Source organism: Schistocerca americana, chromosome 5 (genome assembly GCF_021461395.2).
Source record: "Schistocerca americana isolate TAMUIC-IGC-003095 chromosome 5, iqSchAmer2.1, whole genome shotgun sequence".
NCBI lineage: Eukaryota > Metazoa > Arthropoda > Insecta > Orthoptera > Acrididae > Schistocerca > Schistocerca americana.
In genome coordinates this window covers 448,481,614-448,499,694 of record NC_060123.1, presented here as the reverse complement: position 1 = coordinate 448,499,694, position 18,081 = coordinate 448,481,614, and the positions used below count along the sequence as shown (strand labels likewise).

The 18,081-nt window shown below is 45.1% G+C and overlaps 1 protein-coding gene and 1 non-coding gene across 5 annotated transcripts in view; one reads left to right on the top strand and one right to left on the bottom strand.

The window, feature by feature from the left end:
* LOC124615487 (GATOR complex protein WDR59) overlaps positions 1–18,081 on the top strand; it is a 272,429-nt gene that overhangs the window by 38,883 nt on the left and 215,465 nt on the right. The gene's annotated exons all lie outside the window — the stretch shown is intronic.
* Trnat-ugu lies at positions 2,102–2,176 on the bottom strand. Its single transcript has one exon. It is a non-coding gene; the product is annotated as a tRNA-Thr (tRNA).

Sequence of the window (18,081 nt, the reverse complement as noted above, 5' to 3'; positions counted from 1 at the left end):
CGAGCGAGACCAAGATATACTGAGCAGTGTCAAAACAGGCCAAGCTCCAGGCCACAACTGTGCACCATGTTGTGCTTGTGTGAAGCTGTGCATATTGTGGACAACCTTTTTACAGTAGTAGCAAGCACATATGAAGACAGGTGGTGGGACAATGCTCAGTGCAAGGGGCAGTGCACAACGTAATGTTCCAGCCAGTAGTGACATTCTGTCACATCTGCCTGTACTGAGCTATTTGTGGTGTGTGTAGACCATTAGCATTGATTTTCATGTTATTTTAGGTATGGTGATGTTACTTAGCTTCTGTAGTGTTCATTATGGGTGGCATAAAGCAAACATGACAAGTACTACCTTAAAAAGTGACAGTGATAGTATTCCAGGTGTATAAATACTACTAGGGAGCATCAGATGCAGGAGCAATAGCCCACCGTACTTACCACTGTGTTCCTATGGTAGGCAATGGCTGAAGCTTGAGGTGTGGGACTGCACACACCATTATAGACCATGTTAAAGTGAAGAATCTCCATGTTGGAATTTAAAAATTTATTTGAGTATAAAATAAGTTGAGTTTTATGCAGTCCTGTTTCTTATCATTGGACGCACTTATCAATGTGAAAACCCCAACTGAAATCAGGACTGGGGGATGAGAATAACACTCCCAGTAACTTCCGGAATAAATCTTCCACCCTCAGCAGAATCAGCTCATCTTGAATGTTATTGGCAGATTGAAACTATATACCTGAGTCTTACTTTTGAATATGTAACGTAACCTCTCTTTGGCAATACTCTTACTGACTGCACCATCTAGGCATGACTCACAGATTCACTTTTGCCAGTACCTGTCTCTTACTTTACAAATTACACAGACACTCTGCCACATATCCTTTTGGACTAGTATCTTGAAAGAAAGGAAACTGAGGAACAGTCTTCTAGACTGTGACTGAGCCATTTCTCTGTGATTTCCTTTCTTACAGGAGAGGTAGTCTAGCAACTTTTACAGGTGGGCTTCTGTGAAATCTGAAAAGTTGGGCAGAATTTTGGAAGGCAGGTCATGAGCCTTGCCTGGATAGCTCAGTCATTAAGAATACTGTTGGCAAGTGACTTGGTTCCATGTTCAAGTCCTAGTCCAGATCAAAGTTTGAATATGACAGGAAGTATGGAGAACAACACTTTTCTCTGAAGAGCTGAAGAAAACCATGGAAAACACCAGCTATACAATGTGAGGGTTGTGCTGAGATACTTCAGAACTGAGGTGTGACAAGAAAATACCTATAGACTCAGAGAAGAGTTAATCATTTCAACAGTGAGCCAGAATCTTAATTAGCTCAACAATGGTCCATCACAAATACATGGAAACCTGACAGACCCACAATCAACCAAATAGATCAACATTTAAAAACTTTAGTGATGGTGAATCATTTTGAAGAGTGGATGCTAGGTATTGGCAGAATGCGCTTTGAAATGTGCTACGCAAGAATAATAAACAACACAGTCTTAAAACAGTTTGGTGCAGAGAGACTAAGTGATTAAGATGGTAATAAAAAATTCACTATCACATCAGAAATAGATTTGAATCCCTTCCTAAAGACAAAGAGGATTGGGTGGGAACATTGGCAAATGGGCAGAAATACAGTCATGGGGTAACAGAAGAAATCTTACGAGAAAAACTGAGATGCGAAAAGAAATGGTTCATGAGGCATGAGAGGATGCTGTGAAAGCTAGAGTGAAAGCATAGGAGAATTATATGAAAGATAGTACAAGAATGAATGTTAGTTTATAGCTACTATTTTACATGCCGAGGAGAGAGAGTTGCTGATGGATATGATGTAGACAATAGAAGCAAATAAGAAGAATGGTAGAACACAATTATGAAGGTGTTGAAAGCTGGAAGGTAGAGGCTTTAGGGAGGACTTCATATCTTACTCGCTCAATAATATTTTAGGGGACAGATTCCAGAAGAATGGAAATCGTGTACAATTATCCATAAGCACAAGCGAGAAGCAACAGAGATAGTACCAACTACAGAAGAAATGATGACTAACTGAAACCCTCAGCTGCCGACAGCTGTTGTTGGTATACCTCGATGTGGACAGCTGAAAATGTGTGCCCCGACCGGGACTCGAACCCGGGATCTCCTGCTTACATGGCAGACGCTCTATCCATCTGAGCCACCGAGAACACAGATGAATACCGTGACTGCAGGGACTTATCCCTTGCACGCTTCCTGTGAGACATTCCCACCTGTCCACAATTCTACATATGTAATGTACCTTATAGACATTTGCCCATTCACTCATTACTCGCGCACGCTTTGGCGATTCCCGTAAGAGTTTGGGCAACCTGTGCTCATTCGCACAGACAAAGGTTAATGGCTGGGTAGCCTTTAACTATATATATGAAGACAGTAACTGTTCTCGAAAGAACAGAATACTGTTGATGACCGTGCAGCTTTTCCCTGGAATAAATGATGACTAACTGAAACCTTCAGCTGCCGACAGCTGTTGTTGATATACCTCAATGTGGACAGCTGAAAATGTGTGCCCCGACTGGGACTCGAACCCGGGATCTCCTGCTTACATGGTAGACACTCTATCCATCTGAGCCACCAAGGACACAGATGAATACCGCGACTGCAGGGACTTATCCCTTGCACACTTCCCGTGAGACTCACATTCCAACCTGTCCGCAATTCTACATATGTAATGTACCTTATAGACCTTATAGTCCCTGCAGTGGCGGTATTCATCTGTGTCCTCAGTGGCTCAGATGGATAGAGCGTCTGCCATGTAAGCAGGAGATCCCTAGTTCGAGTCCCGGTTGGGGCACACATTTTCAGCTGTCCACATCGAGGTATATCAACAACAGCTGTCGGCAGCTGAGGGTTTCAGTTAGTCATCATTTATTCCAGGGAAAAGCTGCACGGTCATCAACAGTATTCTGTTCTTTCGAGAACAGTTATTGTCTTCATATATATAACTACAGAAGAGTTTCTCTTCTGTTATTCATTTCAAGGTCCTTCTGCTAATCCTGTTAGGAAAACTGAACCTCTTTATTTCAGAGGTAATTTGAGATAATCAGGCATGTTTTTGGGTAATGATATTTACTATAGATCAAATATTTACTGTGAAGATGCAATTCCAATGCAGTGGCTGTGGCAACACTAGCCATGTGGCACTATATGTGCACCTGTCCAATTTCACTCCTTTAATGCAATCCTTTACAATAGGATGTCTGTAGTTAAGCGAGAGCAGAGATATGCCAAAGTGGCATGCCAGCTGACCGCTCATACTATAATACACCATTGAAAAGCATTGCATTCAGTTATATCGAAGGAGTGTCATTGGGCAGGCAAACGGATACTGCTGCGTGGCTTGTATCACCACAGCTGCCACATTGGAACTACATCTTTAGATGGATTTGAGAAAAGTGCTGTCAGTTTAACAGATCCATTTGACAGCTTTGTTGCTTTTCCCAAGGCATAAGGCAGGATAATAGGAAATTTACCAGACATGACTAGAGCACACACAAGAAGGAAAAGAGCAAAGGTGTGAAGTAAGAGAGAGAAGCGTTCTAGGAGTTCAACACTTGCCAAGGTTTGTGACAAGTTTGCGTCCTTTTACCATTATTGTCTAACATAGTACTAATGAAAGTCATCCAAGAAATGAGCGGAAATGGGGAAGATGCCAACCAAATTAGGAGAACGTATATTTTAACAAGTACAGATTACATCACAACCTTGACAGTCAGAAGCTGAGGATGAGGAACGGTGAGGAGCCTAGCCTGTAATGCGTGTAGTCAGCTTAAAAATCAGTGCTGCGAGATTGGAATGATGGTGCTTTCCAGAAGAATGTGGCAGAGTCCCCAATTGCAAGTTGAGTTTGAGACTGAAAATCATGGAAGATCTTTAATTCATGTATGGTAGTCATTCTTTATTGCCTTATCTAATTAACTACTTAACCCCCAAACATCAGTTTAACTAAAATCATGGAAGATCTTTAATTCATGTATGGTAGTCATTCTTTATTGCCTTATCTAATTAACTACTTAACCCCAAACATCAGTTTAACTAAAACACCATCCAAAATAAATTCATGTAAAAACTAGTGCAATATTACTGCTAATGGTACACTGACAATTGCGCTACCTTACATATAACATGTTCCTGAGAATCTAGGATAACTCTTACAGAAATAGGTATAACTATATAATAAAACATAATCTGTAATTGTACATAAGATAATTAATGAAATTTAAAGAGAGTAGTAGTGGGTTGGGAAGGGAATAGGTGTAGAACTGGTACGTTTAAAATAATGCGCATAAGATCTATGATCCTGTGACCATAAAACTGTGTTCTGTAAATAACAAGTGTTTTAAACTGCCATGAAACAATTTAAAGGGAAGAGGATGAAGTGGTAAACAAGATTAATCTTGGAATATTGGGAAATCCTTTAAAACTTGTTGTAATCCTTTGACTATAAATCGATTGTAAAATGGCAGCATTAAATAAAATGAGGTGAGAGCATTGGGGACAGCTCTAATAGTGCTGCTGTTGGGGGGGGGGGGGGGGGGGGAGGGGTTTCGTTAAGGTAAAAAGCCAAATGCAGGCAGAAACCACACAAGAGGTAAAGCATTTATCACAGAAAGAATACTGCGCAGTGGCAAACCATAGTGCGTCACCATCTACTGAGGCACTAGGATGGTGGCAGACCTGTAAATCCTCTGCAAATAGACTGAAAAACCAGTTCTTGGTGGAATCTATGAGGATGATTTAAAAAGTAACAGGAAACTATGTTTTGCAAACATATATTTCACTTACAGCTACAAACCGGATGACATTTTTCAACTTAACCATCCTCCTTTTTGATACACTTCTCATACTGTTGCACGAATTATTCTACTCCATTTGAATAAAAGGTATTCTGTTGTGACCACAACCAAGAGTGCACTGCTTCTTTAACCTCATTAACATTTTCAAATTGTTGTCCTCTGAGAGCAACCTTCAGGGGCCCAAACACATGGTAAGGAGTGAGATCAGTGCTGTAGGGGAAGGCAGTATGATCTAAATCTCAATCTCCAAATGATAGCAAGAGTTGCAGCGGCATTGTGAGGGGGTGGGGGCACATTGCAGTGAAGGATGAGAACGCATCTAGACAAAAGTCCTCTGCAACGGCCCCGTATTGCTGGCCTTAGCTCATTCTCCAACATGACGCTGTACCGGGCACTGCTCACTGTTCATCTTTTGGTGATAGTGCCCCAAAATCGGCCCATTCATATACCAGAAAAGGGTGGAAGGATTTTTCTGGCAGAGGGCTGAGACTTGAATTTCTTCTTGGCTGGAGATGTGTGTTGCCACTCGTAGGACTGTCTTTTGCTTTCTCGATAGTAGTGATGCACCTGTTTCATCCCCTTTGATGATACATGTTAAAAAAGTCATGTCTTTCAGTGTTATATCATGCTAGAAATTATGTAACAGCCTGCACATGCATCATCTTATATTCAACAGTGAACATCCTAGGCACCCATTGTGCACACAGAAAATGGTACGTTGAGAGACTCACTAGTATTGGTAGGAGCAGATCTGACACTGATATATACTCAGTACCCTGGCTAAAGCTTCTACAGAAATACACCAATTCTCACAAATCATGGCATCAGTGCATGCCACATTCTCATCAGTAACGGCCGTCCTGGGATGATCAGACCATTGCTTATCTGTGGCTGACGTATGACCACTTTTAAAGGCATCACCCACTCGTACACTCTTCTCTCATTAATGCAGCTACCTCCATGCCTTTACAACATCCTTCTATGGATTTGTTGAGATTTTACACCCTCCGACTCACTGTTCTTCTACAGTGCACACAGCTAGGGACGCAGTCATTTTGTTGCGACTGCCTTTCTTACTCAGGTTGTCATGCCATCTGTCGGCATATGCCCGAACTTTCTCAGAGTGCATCTTCACTCCCCAGGAGATTCAAATTCCTGACATGTTAATTGTATTTAATACTGATAGTTTGCTGTTGCTTTTTGAAATGCTGTCATATTTGTTTGTCTAGTATTTCTGATGAAAAATTTGTTTTGCTCTGATAAATCTACAATTCTTCATGTTTATTTAATAGTAAATCCTTACGGACATTGTGCAGAATTTTAAGATTGGTTTGAATTTTGCTTAGCTTGTAGTTTCTTTGTAAAAGATGCCTTTTTATACTGCCTTCATTGATGTCATACATATGCTCTCTAAAATGTTTTTGAAGGACCTACCAGTGTGTCCTACATAAAATTTTTCACAATCACCACACTTAATCCTGTAAACTCCTGTGCCCTGTTACTTGTCAACCCTGGCCTCAGTCATATGTCACAATTTGTTCTCTAATTTACTGTTAGGTTTTTTAGCTCCAAACTGATATTATGCCTTGTGAATCCGTTTACTACATGTTCAGTGGATGTTCCTGTATATGTCATATCTATTTTACTGGTGGTTGCTTCTGCTTAGGCGATTTTCGAAATAATAAAAAGTGTAATCAAGACATCTGAAAGTTATTAGATATGTTAAATGGGCGAGACACTTTTCAGGCCAAGAAAACATTGGTATCAACAGTTTTCATATTCCTTGCCATGTCTAACAGTGCATTGTCCTGCTGAAATACTTGTAGATTGCATGAAGGTGAGGGTCAAAAATCTAACTTTTGTTACAGTTGCTGTCTCTTTTGTCTTCAGTATGTATGAATCCATACTCCATTGGTACTTTGAATCATCTTGTTTCCTCCCTGCGGGTTCGGGGGTAAGAATAGGCCCGCGGTATCCTGCCTGTCGTAAGAGGCGACTAAAAGGAGTCTCAAACGTTTCGGCCTTATGTGATGGTCCCCTATCGGGTTTGACCTCCATATCTCAAAATTTTTCCAAAGAGCGAGCCGATTGGGGAAGGGCGCCTTACTTGGTGCATTGTGTCCATCTTGCAATCAGACCTTTCGCCAGCTTATTCGCCGTTGAATTGCAGTCCAGCCCGCTCTCCATCTCTTGGGCATGACTAAGTTTCTGCGTGCAGATTACACCTTGCACTGTGTGGTGCCTCTTTCTGCACTGACGGCGACCATGGACCACATGTTACCTAACATCCAGCATGGTAGCCAGTCCGTTGTGGTGGGGCCGCCATGTACCCTGTTGGTTGTAGCCCCCTGACAACACAGGGATGCTCTACTGATGCCTGCGCCGTTAACTCCCCACGTATGCTAAGGAGTAGATGCCTATCCTCCTGGGGTATCGGGACTCCCGGCAACAGCCATCCTGTCAGGTGGCTCTTGCTACAGCTGGGTGGCACCTGTGGGGAGGGCCCTTGGTCGGAGTAGGTGGCATCAGGGCGGATGACCCGCAATGAAGCGTGGTACATCGTCTCTCACTGGTGGCCAGCTGCCAGCAGTCTCTAAGCGTTCTCAGGCTCAATTTAATGCTCAGAAGTATGATCCAAAAACATTCCCCTCCCTGGCCACACCATGGGAGGAACGTAAGTCTCAGGATCGCAGTAGCAGTTATTCGCCCCGATTCTTAGTTTGTATGAGAGCTGATGGGGAGTCTTTTCTCTCCACAAAGCCTCAGTTCTTCGTCGAGCATTTAGAGGACAAGTTTGGGGAGATGGAGGGCTTGTCCAAAATGCGCTCTGGGTCAGTCCTGATACAAACGGCATCCTCTGCCCAGTCACGACGGTTACTTGCTTGTGACAAGTTGGGGGATGTTGCCATTACGATCACACCCCATAAGAGTTTAAATATGGTCCAGGGAGTTATTTACCATAGGGATCTTCTTTTGCAGTCTGATGACGAGCTGCGCACCAATTTAGAGCACTGAGGTGTACATTTCGTCCGGCGCGTTCATCGGGGTCCGAAGGAATATCAGATTGCAACTGGTGCCTTCATCTTGGTCTTCGAGGGGGATACATTACTGGAAAAGGTCAAGGTGATGGTCTACTGATGTGACGTCAAGCCCTATATCCCTCCCCCGCTGCGGTGCTTAAAGTGCTGGAAGTTCGGACATATGTCTTCCCGCTGCACTTCCAGCCTCACATGTCGATATTGCGGACGCCCATCACATCCCAATACTCCATGTGCCCCGCCTCCCATCTGTGTCAACTGTGGGGAGCACCATTCACCTTGCTCGCCACACTGCCGAATCTTCCAGAAAGAGTGTAAAATCATGGAATACAAGACCCTGGACCGACTGACTTATACTGAGGCCAAAAGGAAATACGACCGACTCCATCCTGTGAGAATGACATCTTCCTACGCCGCTGCTACAACACCTGTGCTAGCCCCATCAGTTTCTCGAATTCCGGCCGGATCGACGAGTAGTACAACTCCTCCTGCCCCCTCGCCAATGGGGGGCTCTGCCCACCGGGTTGCTCCTGTGCCACCTACCTCAGGAGCAACACCATCCCACCCATCGGGGACGTCCGTCCCCGCTTCTAAGCCGGAGAAGTGTCCCACTTCTTCGGCTTCTCACGCTCGCAAGGGGTCACTTGGGTCCCTCCCTTCCCAGGTTTCCACCAGCGGGAAGGCTGATGACCGACAGTGGCGTAAATGCCCACAATCAGCTGGTCGTAGGGCTTCACGATCCTCCTCCATCCCGGAGACTGAATCGGTGAAGTCCTCCCAGCCAGTGAAACCCAAGGAGCAGCGTGAGAAACCCAAGAAGAAGAGCTCTAAGCCAAGGAACTCGTGGTGGCAGCCAGCCCACTGCAACCTTCCAGCTCTGCATCTGAGGACGAGGTGGAGATTCTGGCATCCGCTGAGGACCTCGATCTCGCTGGTCCCTCAGACACAATGGATAGCACTAGCACAGGTGCTCAATCGGAGGCAGCGGGTGACCCAGCAGCGTAATCTGCCTTCCAAGTCCCGTTACGCCTTTCTCAGACATGGACAATACCATCCTCCAGTGGAACTGCAGCGGTTTCTTCCACCATCTAGCTGAGCTCTGACAACTTATCAGCCTTCACCCTTTCTTCTGCATTGCTCTTCAGGAAACTTGGTTTCCAGCAATGCGAACCCCCGCCCTCCGTGGCTATCTGGATTATTATAAGAACCGGGCAGCTTATGAAAGGGTGTCTGGTGGCATCTGCATATATGTCCTTAACTCTCTTCACAGCGAGTCTGTCCCTCTACAAACACATTTAGAGGCTGTCGCTGTTCGGATGTGGACGCCACAGGCTGTTACCGTCTGCAGTCTTTACCTTCCACCGGATGGTGATGTTGCGCAGCATGTCCTGGCTGCACTGGTAGCCCAATTGCCGCCACCTTTCTTGTTACTGGGCGACTTCAACGCCCATAACCCTCTGTGGGGTGGGTCGGTGGCGACAGGTCGAGGCGCCACCATTGAGCATTTCTTGGCACAGCTCGATCTTTTGCTTTTAAATGATGGTTCCTTCACACACTTCAGCGTGGCGCATGGTACGTACTCCACCATCGACCTTTCGATCTGCAGCCCTAGCCTCTTACCGTCTGTACAATGGAGAGTGCATGACGACCTGTGTGGTAGTGACCACTTTCCGATATTTCTGTCACTGCCACAGTGACACTCTTCTGGGCGCCCTAGCAGATGGGCTATGAATAAGGCTGACTGGGACTTGTTCTCCTCCACTGCCGCTATTGAGCCTCTCTCTAATGATGACATTGATGCGGTGGTTCAATCGATCGCCACTGGCATCGTTACTGCCGCCGAATCTGCCATTCCCTGTTCTTCTGGGTCCTCTCGGCAGCGGACTGTGCCTTGGTGGTCGCCTGAGATCGCTGAAGCGATTAAAGATCGCCGGCGGGCGCTCCAGCGTCACAAGCGACATCCCTCCATAGACCACCTTATCACCTTCAAACGGCTGCGTGCGCGAGCCCGCCTCCTTATCTGCCAAGGCAAGCAGGAGTGCTGGGAGCGGTATGAGTCCACCATTGGCCTCCATGTCACTCCATCGCAGGTCTGGGCCAAGATTCGACGCGCCTACGGCTATCGGACCTCTGTCAGCGTCCCTGCGCTCTCACTGAATGGAGCAGTCTGTACTGACTCTGACATCATTGCAAACTGCTTGGCGGAGCATTTTGCTATGAGTTCCACTTCTGAGAATTACCCCCTGGCCTTCCGCTCCATTAAAGAGCGGATGGAACGTCGGAGCGTTTCGTTTCGCACCCACCACCCAGAATCGTACAATGTTCCATTCAGTGATTGGGAATTTTGCAGTGCCCTAGCCACTTGCCCTGATACCGCTCCTGGGCCAGATGGCATCCACTGTCAGATGCTGAAGTGCCTTTCAGTGGACTGCCAGCGATGGCTCCTCGACCTTTACAACCGTATTTGGGTCGAGGGTGAGTTTCCATCGCAATAGCGGGAAAGTATTGTTATCTCCATTCTGAAACCGGGCAAGAACCCTTTGGAGGTGGACAGCTACCATCCCATTAGCCTCACCAACGTCCTTTGCAAGTTGCTTGAACGGATGGTGAGCCGGCAGTTGAACTGGGTACTGGAGTCTCGGGGCCTTCTGGCTCCGTCTCAGGGTGGGTTCTGTAAAGGCCGCTCCACCGCCGACAATCTAGTGAGCCTGGAATCGGCCATCCGTACTGCCTTTGCCCGTCGTCAGCACCTGGTCGCTGTCTTTTTCGACATGCGGAAGGCGTACGATACGTCATGGCGTCATCACATCCTTTCTACGCTTCATGGATGGGGTCTTCGGGGCCCTCTGCCGATCTTTATTCGAAATTTTCTGTCGTATCGTACCTTCCGCGTGCAAGTCGCGGCCTCCCATAGTTCCTCCCGAGTCCAGGAGAACGGGGTACCACAGGGATCTGTCCTCAGTGTCTGCCTGTTTTTAGTTGCAATAAACGGGCTTGCTGCAGCGGTGGGAAATTCTGTGTCCGCTTCCCGGATGCTGACGACTTCTGCCTTTACGACAGCTCTATTGGCATTGCAGCTGCTGAACGTCAGCTACAGGGCGCTATCCGTAAGGCGCAGACTTGGGCTGTAGCTCATGGGTTCCAGTTTTCGGCGGCCAAGACCTGCGTTATGCATTTCTGCCGGCGACGCACTGTTCACCCGGAGCCACGGCTTTATCTTGATGGCGAACTTCTTGCTGTGGTGGAGACACATAGGTTTTTGGGTGTGGTTTCTGATGCCCAGTTGACTTGGCTACCTCATATTCGGCAGCTTAAACAGGTGTGTTGGCGGCATCTAAATGCTCTGCGATTCTTGAGCCACACCCGCTGGGGCGCCGACCGATCTACCCTGTTTGCTGCTCTACCAGGCGTTAATCCAGTCCCGCCTGGATTATGGGAGCCTGGCTTATGGCTCAGCATCCCCATCTGCATTGCTGGTGCTGGACCCTATCCTCCACACTGGGATACACCTTGCCACTGGTGCTTTATGGACCAGCCCAGTGGACAGCATACTTGTGGAGGCGGGTGTCCCTCCACTGCGGTTACAGCGCCAACGTTTGCTGGCCGCTTATGCTGCCCATGTTTTCAGCTTGCCCGGGCATCCTAACTATCGGCTACTATTCCCACAGTCGCACGTCCATCTTCCAGAACGTCGGCCCAGGGCTGCATGTACGATCGCGGTCCGCGTCTGAGAACTTCTCTCTGGGCTTGGGGCATTACCTCTACTGCCTCCTTTCCGGGCACCTCTACGTGCACCCCTGTGGTGTGTGCCTTGCCCTCACCTTCAGCTGGAATTGGCACAGGGCCCGAAGGACTCAGTCCCTCCGGAGGGCTTCCGCCGCCGCTTTCTTTCCATCCTCGCAATGTATCAGGGCTCTGGCATTGTTTACACTGACGGCTCGATGGTTGCTGGTCGTGTCGGTTATGCGCTAACTCTAGGGGACCATTTCGAACAAAGTTCATTGCTGGCTGGCTGCAGCGTTTACACTGCTGAGCTGGTCGCCATCTTTCGCACCCTAGAGTATATCCACTCCTGCTCAGGTGAGTCCTTCGTGATCTGTAGCGATTCCCTGAGCGGTTTACGAACCCTCAACCAGTGTTTCCCTCGTTCTCGCCTGGTGATGGCTATCCAGGAGTCCCTGCATAATCTTGCCCATTGCGGCCACTCTGTGGTCTTTGTGTGGACCCCAGGCCATGTTGGGATACCCGGCAATGAAAATGTTGACCGCCTGGCGAAAGAGGCCACCAGTGCACCATCTCTGGAGATTGGCCTTCCGGCGACTGATTTGCGGGCAATCTTACGCCGCAAAATTTTCGACCTGTGGGACACTGAATGGCGCAACCTGCCCATGCCCAACAAACTTCGCCCTATCAAGGTGGCGACGACTGTGTGGCGGTCGTCCATGCGGGTCTCCAGCCAGGAGTCTGTTGTCCTCTGCCGGCTGCGCATTGGGCACACTCGGCTGACGCACCGCCACTTATTGCGCCATGAGGACCCACCTCTATGTCGCTGCGGCTCCGTTTTATCTGTGGTCCACATTTTGTTGGAATGTCGCCTTTTAGCTGTGCTCAGGCAGACATTAGCGCTGCCTGATACGCTCCCTGCCCTTTTGACTGATGACCCTGCTATGGCTGGCTTAGTTTTGCGTTTTATTCGGGCAGGGGTTTTTTATCATTTAATCTGAGTGTTTATGTTTTATTTTATTGTTTTGTGTTGATTCTGGCCTTTGGCCTACGGTTTTTAAACTGAGTTTTTAATGTGTTCTCAGTGGCTGGCTTTTCCTTTTTTATCTCTTATGGTCTGCCAACCACCTTCACACTCTGTGTGATTTTAATTTGTTTCGTCTGATCTCTGTCTGAGTCTTTCTTGTCCTGTGTCGTCTGCCGTCTTTCCAGTTGTTCGTTTTTTTTTATTCTCTTTGCGTGGTTTTAGTTTTTTGGAAAAAGAGACCGATGACCATAGCAGTCTGGTCCCTTTAATCTCCCAAACAAACCAACCAACCATCATCTTGTTTGGTGTTAAGCTGTTATGCAGTTCAATTGTGTGGTTTGCCAGACTGTGGTCACCTCAGCAGCATCTAAAACAATACACAGTTATCATTCTGAAGTATATTGGAATGAGACTTGTCTGAAAACACTACATTTTGCCAATCTTGTCTTCACTCTTGTCCATATGGTTCCGTAAAAGGACCATAAATAAATTTCATCGTGTGATTTAGTGTCAAAGGATGGATAGGAAGGGAGGTGATCTTCTTTTTTGATTGTAAATTTTGATGAAATTTAATTGGGTCACATTGGTGACTCAGGAGGGAGCTGCTTCTCGATATAGTGCTGCTGCTCTGGTGTCCAGTGGCTGTGATGAAGGTTGATTATGTTATGTGTCTATGGTAGAAATAGCCAATATACGGAAGATTATGTTTGCAAGGCTGCCGTGTCACACAGAAAGCAAATGACCTACTGATTCCTCCTGACTGCCACTGAACAGCACCGCATTACAAAGCAGCTTCCTCGTGTATTGCCAATTTGGGTGAATAATCGTGTATTGCCAATTTGGGTGAATAAAAATCTGTCTTAAATTACTAATCAGTACATATCCTAAGCTCTGCCCCTGATATCCAGGCATATGAGGGATATTACTTATGTTATTTTTTTTTAAATTACTGGTTGTGCCCAGTGTGCACTGCAATGCCTCTTTTCCTTTACAAACAGGTACACATATACAAAATTCACATATTTACATGCACAAGATAAATGACAGACAGTGATTTCTTGTGCATTAAATTAAATTTTAAAATGTATGAAATGATAATTAAATGGACACCCTAGCTGCAAACAAACGTTGATATACTTCATTGGGGACATGTTGAAAATGTGTGCCCCGACTGGAACTCGAACCCGGGATCTCCTGCTTACATGGCAGACGCTCTATCCATCTGAGCCACCAAGAGCACAGTGGGTAGTGTGCCTGCAGGGACTTATCCCTTGCACGCTCCCCGTGATACCCACATTCCCAACACGTCCACACTACTACATTTGTAGTGCGCCTAATAGATGTTTGCCCATCATACTCATTACTCGTGGCAGATTAATCTACCAAGTCCCGTAAGAGTTTGGGCATAGCGTGTGCATTTGCACAAGAAGGTCAATGGCCGGGAAGCCATATTTTAACCATATATGATCGTATATAGTTAAAATATGGCTTCCCGGCCATTGACCTTCTTGTGCGAATGCACACGCTATGCCCAAACTCTTACGGGACTTGGTAGATTAATCTGCCCCGAGTAATGAGTATGATGGGCAAACATCTATTAGGTGTACTACGAATGTAGTGGTGTGGACATGTTGGGAATGTGGGTCTCACAGGGAGCGTGCAAGGGATAAGTCCCTGCAGGCGCACTAGCCTCTGTGCCCTCGGTGGCTCAGATGGATAGAGCGTCTGCCATGTAAGCAGGAGATCCCGAGTTCGAGTCCTGGTTGGGGCACACATTTTCAACATGAGCCCAATGAAGCATATCAACGCCTTTTTGCAGCTAGGGTGTCCATTTAATTATCATTTCATTCTAGCGAAAGCTGCATGGTCATCAACGGTAAACGGTAACTGTTCTTTCGGGAATAGATACTACCTTCATATATAGTTTAAAATATATGTTGAGGTGCTGGTATGTGCATGGTATATTTCTGGCCCTTCCATCATGTGAAAGAACAAATTTTCCTCACTTGTGAGCATGCAACATATAATTGAGCTTGTAAACGCATTTATTTTTCCAGCTTTAATCCTTGCACATGAAGTGACCTGGTTGATGCTTTGACAACACAAATAAGACACAGATTGTGCTTCATACTTTTAAAGTTTTCCAAGTCAACTAAATACCAATAGGTCATTTCTGAATATTTTTATATGTCACCCCTTCTCCTCCCCACCCCATCCCTAGATGTAACAGGGGTATCTTGTTTCCACAGTATTTTTATACAAGTAAGAAGTCATGTATATAGCAAATTTGTTTGACATTGCTTCACACATTCCCGAGTTATTCTTTTACATCATCCCTTTAATCCCCACCATCAACCATAGGGGTGCTAGCTGTATCGTACTGTCACGTAATTTTTTACAATGAAAATGTGCACCAAGTTTGGTACAAATTGCTTCAGTCATTACAGAGATATGCTGAAATGCCACTGTGTCAAACTTCCTCCAACCACTGTCTTAGTGGTGTAGATTTATTGGCACTGCCACCAGTGAGCGTAGCTACCTCGAAAACTATGGATTTGGTATCTAATGTTGGTTGTTATCAAATATTTTTGTGTCACAGTTCCCACCCCCACACTTACCCCTAGAGTAAGTAGTTTTATACAAATAATGAGTCATTTATATACAAAATTTGGATTTAGTTGCCCAAGACTTCCTGAGTTAAGCTAGCTGCTATGTTACACTGTTTCACTCTCACCTCCACCCCATGGAAGGTAGGTGGTTCTTACCCCCTAAGAAACCTTTGCAGATGTACACACAACAATTCACCAAAGTTTCAGCACTGTAGATAAATGGTGTAGGAATGCTTAGAAGCTGATCAAATGTCTATTCATTTTTATGTATTAGATTGGGACAGAAGTGAAGACAGCACTTTAAAATTACATTGCCCCAATAGTATTAAATACCCAGACGAAGGCCACTATCAGTGGCGATTGAGAGGCTTGTACATAATGTTACAACATGATGCTGTCTGCAACTCAGAAGAAATTCATGGGTATTATCTCTGGCTGCAAAAGCCTACAAACTTACACCTATGATAGTGTTCACATACTCACTGCAGTCTGAGCCAATAAATCAATGGCATGCATGACCATACAGCCTAGATGACAACCATGCTGCGCTGTGTGCTCATTACATGATCTACTGCTTGTTGCAGCATTGTCCTCAATTCCATTTGTCCCACATTTGCATCACTGCTGTAGCAGCTTGCTTGTTCAACCTGAAACAGTGCGTTGGGTTGTACCAAACTTTTATACATACATGAACACCATCGCTAGTGTGACGAGTGGCTTAATAGTGTGTTTTCTGTTGAGTCTCTCAGCATCCTGTCACACAGTGGTGGTGGGGTAAGTGTTAGGTGTTAGTGTACTGACATTGACAGTCTTCACTGTTGAAATTCTGTTAGGAAATGGTTCAGATCCCCTTCTGGCTATCTGAATTTAGGTTTTAGTGGTTTTCCTAAATTACTGATACCAAACATTCCATTTAGACATTGAAAAGACATTCTGTCATATGGTCTCACATTTCCACTTTGATGGCTCATCACTTTTTGACCTTTCTGGTCACTCGAGAGAATATTGATAAACCTGTGTGTTCTCCATCGTTGCTGTTTTAATCAAGTATTTCTGGTATATTGTACACACTATCTTCATTTTGATTCATGGGGGTCATACTTACTGGGTGTTGCAATTTTTTTAGATGTGCACTATGCTACTCTGTATTGTTGCCTTGCTGTTGTGGAGCATAGTCATGAGTCAGTGAGATAAGCATTCACTGAATTATGGGAAGTGAAACTGTTATCTGGTTGTCTCGTACTGTACCTCAGCCTCAATCTTGTCCACAGCTTAATGTAATGTGTGTGTGTGTGTGTGTGTGTGTGCGTGCGCGCGCGCGCGCGCGCACCCGCGCTTTGTTGATACAGTGTGATCAACATTATTTGGTTTGATGAACACTCTGCCAGGCACTTAAATGTGATTTGCAAAACACACACACACACACACACACACACACACACACATGTGGGGGGGGGGGGGGGGAGAGAGAGAGAGAGAGAGAGAGAGAGAGAGAGAGAGAGAGAGAGAGACTTGTTCTGTGATTAGCTCTGACTGAACAGTTGTACAAACAGTTCTGTTGGAGGAACCTCTGCAACTGAGCGTTGTACCAGAAATTGAAAATACCACTTCAATTGTAGAGCCCGGGGGCCACAGCACCAAGTTACGACACCTGAAGATGGGCTTATAAGAGCCCGAAACCGCTCGTGTGGTAATAAAAGAACTTTGAAACTGAAGCAGTATTTGTAACGTATGAGCAGTTGTACATATTTTGTTTTTATTTTTTCTATATTTATTCTTATTTTACAACCCATTAATTTCTTCTTCTTCTTCTTCTTCTGCTTTTACGGTCTCATTGGACCACTTCAGTCAATCATTTGGTCCTCTTCTTTGGTATTTTCCCCTTCCGAGTGGCCCAGTATCTCTTCATTCGTTCCGATGCTTTTCGTCGTTCCTCATCTGTAAATACCCTTTTCATTGTATGTCGTTTGTCAATTTTTGGTTTAAATCTTATTTCTGTGTCCCTCAGCTTCTTTAAATTTGGCGTTTTGTTCTGCAAATCATCCAGAGTTATTTCCAGTTCTTCCATATCCTCTCTTATTTCCTTAAGCCATCCTCCTTGTTGTTTCAAATTCCAGAGTTTCTCAATAATTTTCCTTGATAATCTGGTTTCTGGTGTCCTCAGAATGTGACCACAAAAAGAGATCCTTTTCTTTCGTATAGTATCAGTGATGGGCTCCAGTTCTCTGTATACCACTTCATTTGGAACTATCCGCCATTGCCCAGCTTTTTGATATTTCTTATTTATGCATGTTCTAGCAATTCTTCTCTCTACTTTTAAAATTTTGTCAATTCTGTTTTTCTGGGTGACTTTAAAAAGAGTTTCACTTCCGTATGTAACCTCTGGTTGAACCACCGTCTTGTAATGTTTTAATTTTGTTTTAATTGATAGACATTTTTTATTGTACGTAGACCATGTTAGTTTTTGAGCTTTTATCATTTTATTAGTTCTTGCTCGCCATGCAGGTTTCTCGTCCAATTTATGTGTTATAATTTCACCCAGGTATTTAAATTGTTTCACTATTTTAATTTCCCTATTGTTCACTGTGATGTGATCTATTACAAGTGGATCCGTTACCATTATTTCAGTCTTTTCAAATGATATCTGGAGTCCTAATTTTTGTGCTATATTTTGTAAGCTTGTTATTTGTTTCGTGGCTTCCTGAATATTATTAGCTAGTAATGCTAGGTCATCAGCAAATCCCAAGCAATTTAGGTTTATTTTATCTTTCTTAGTTCCAATTTTAATATTCATAGGATTTTCCTTGTACCATTCTCTCATTACATATTCAAGAGCACCATTGAATAGCAATGGTGATAA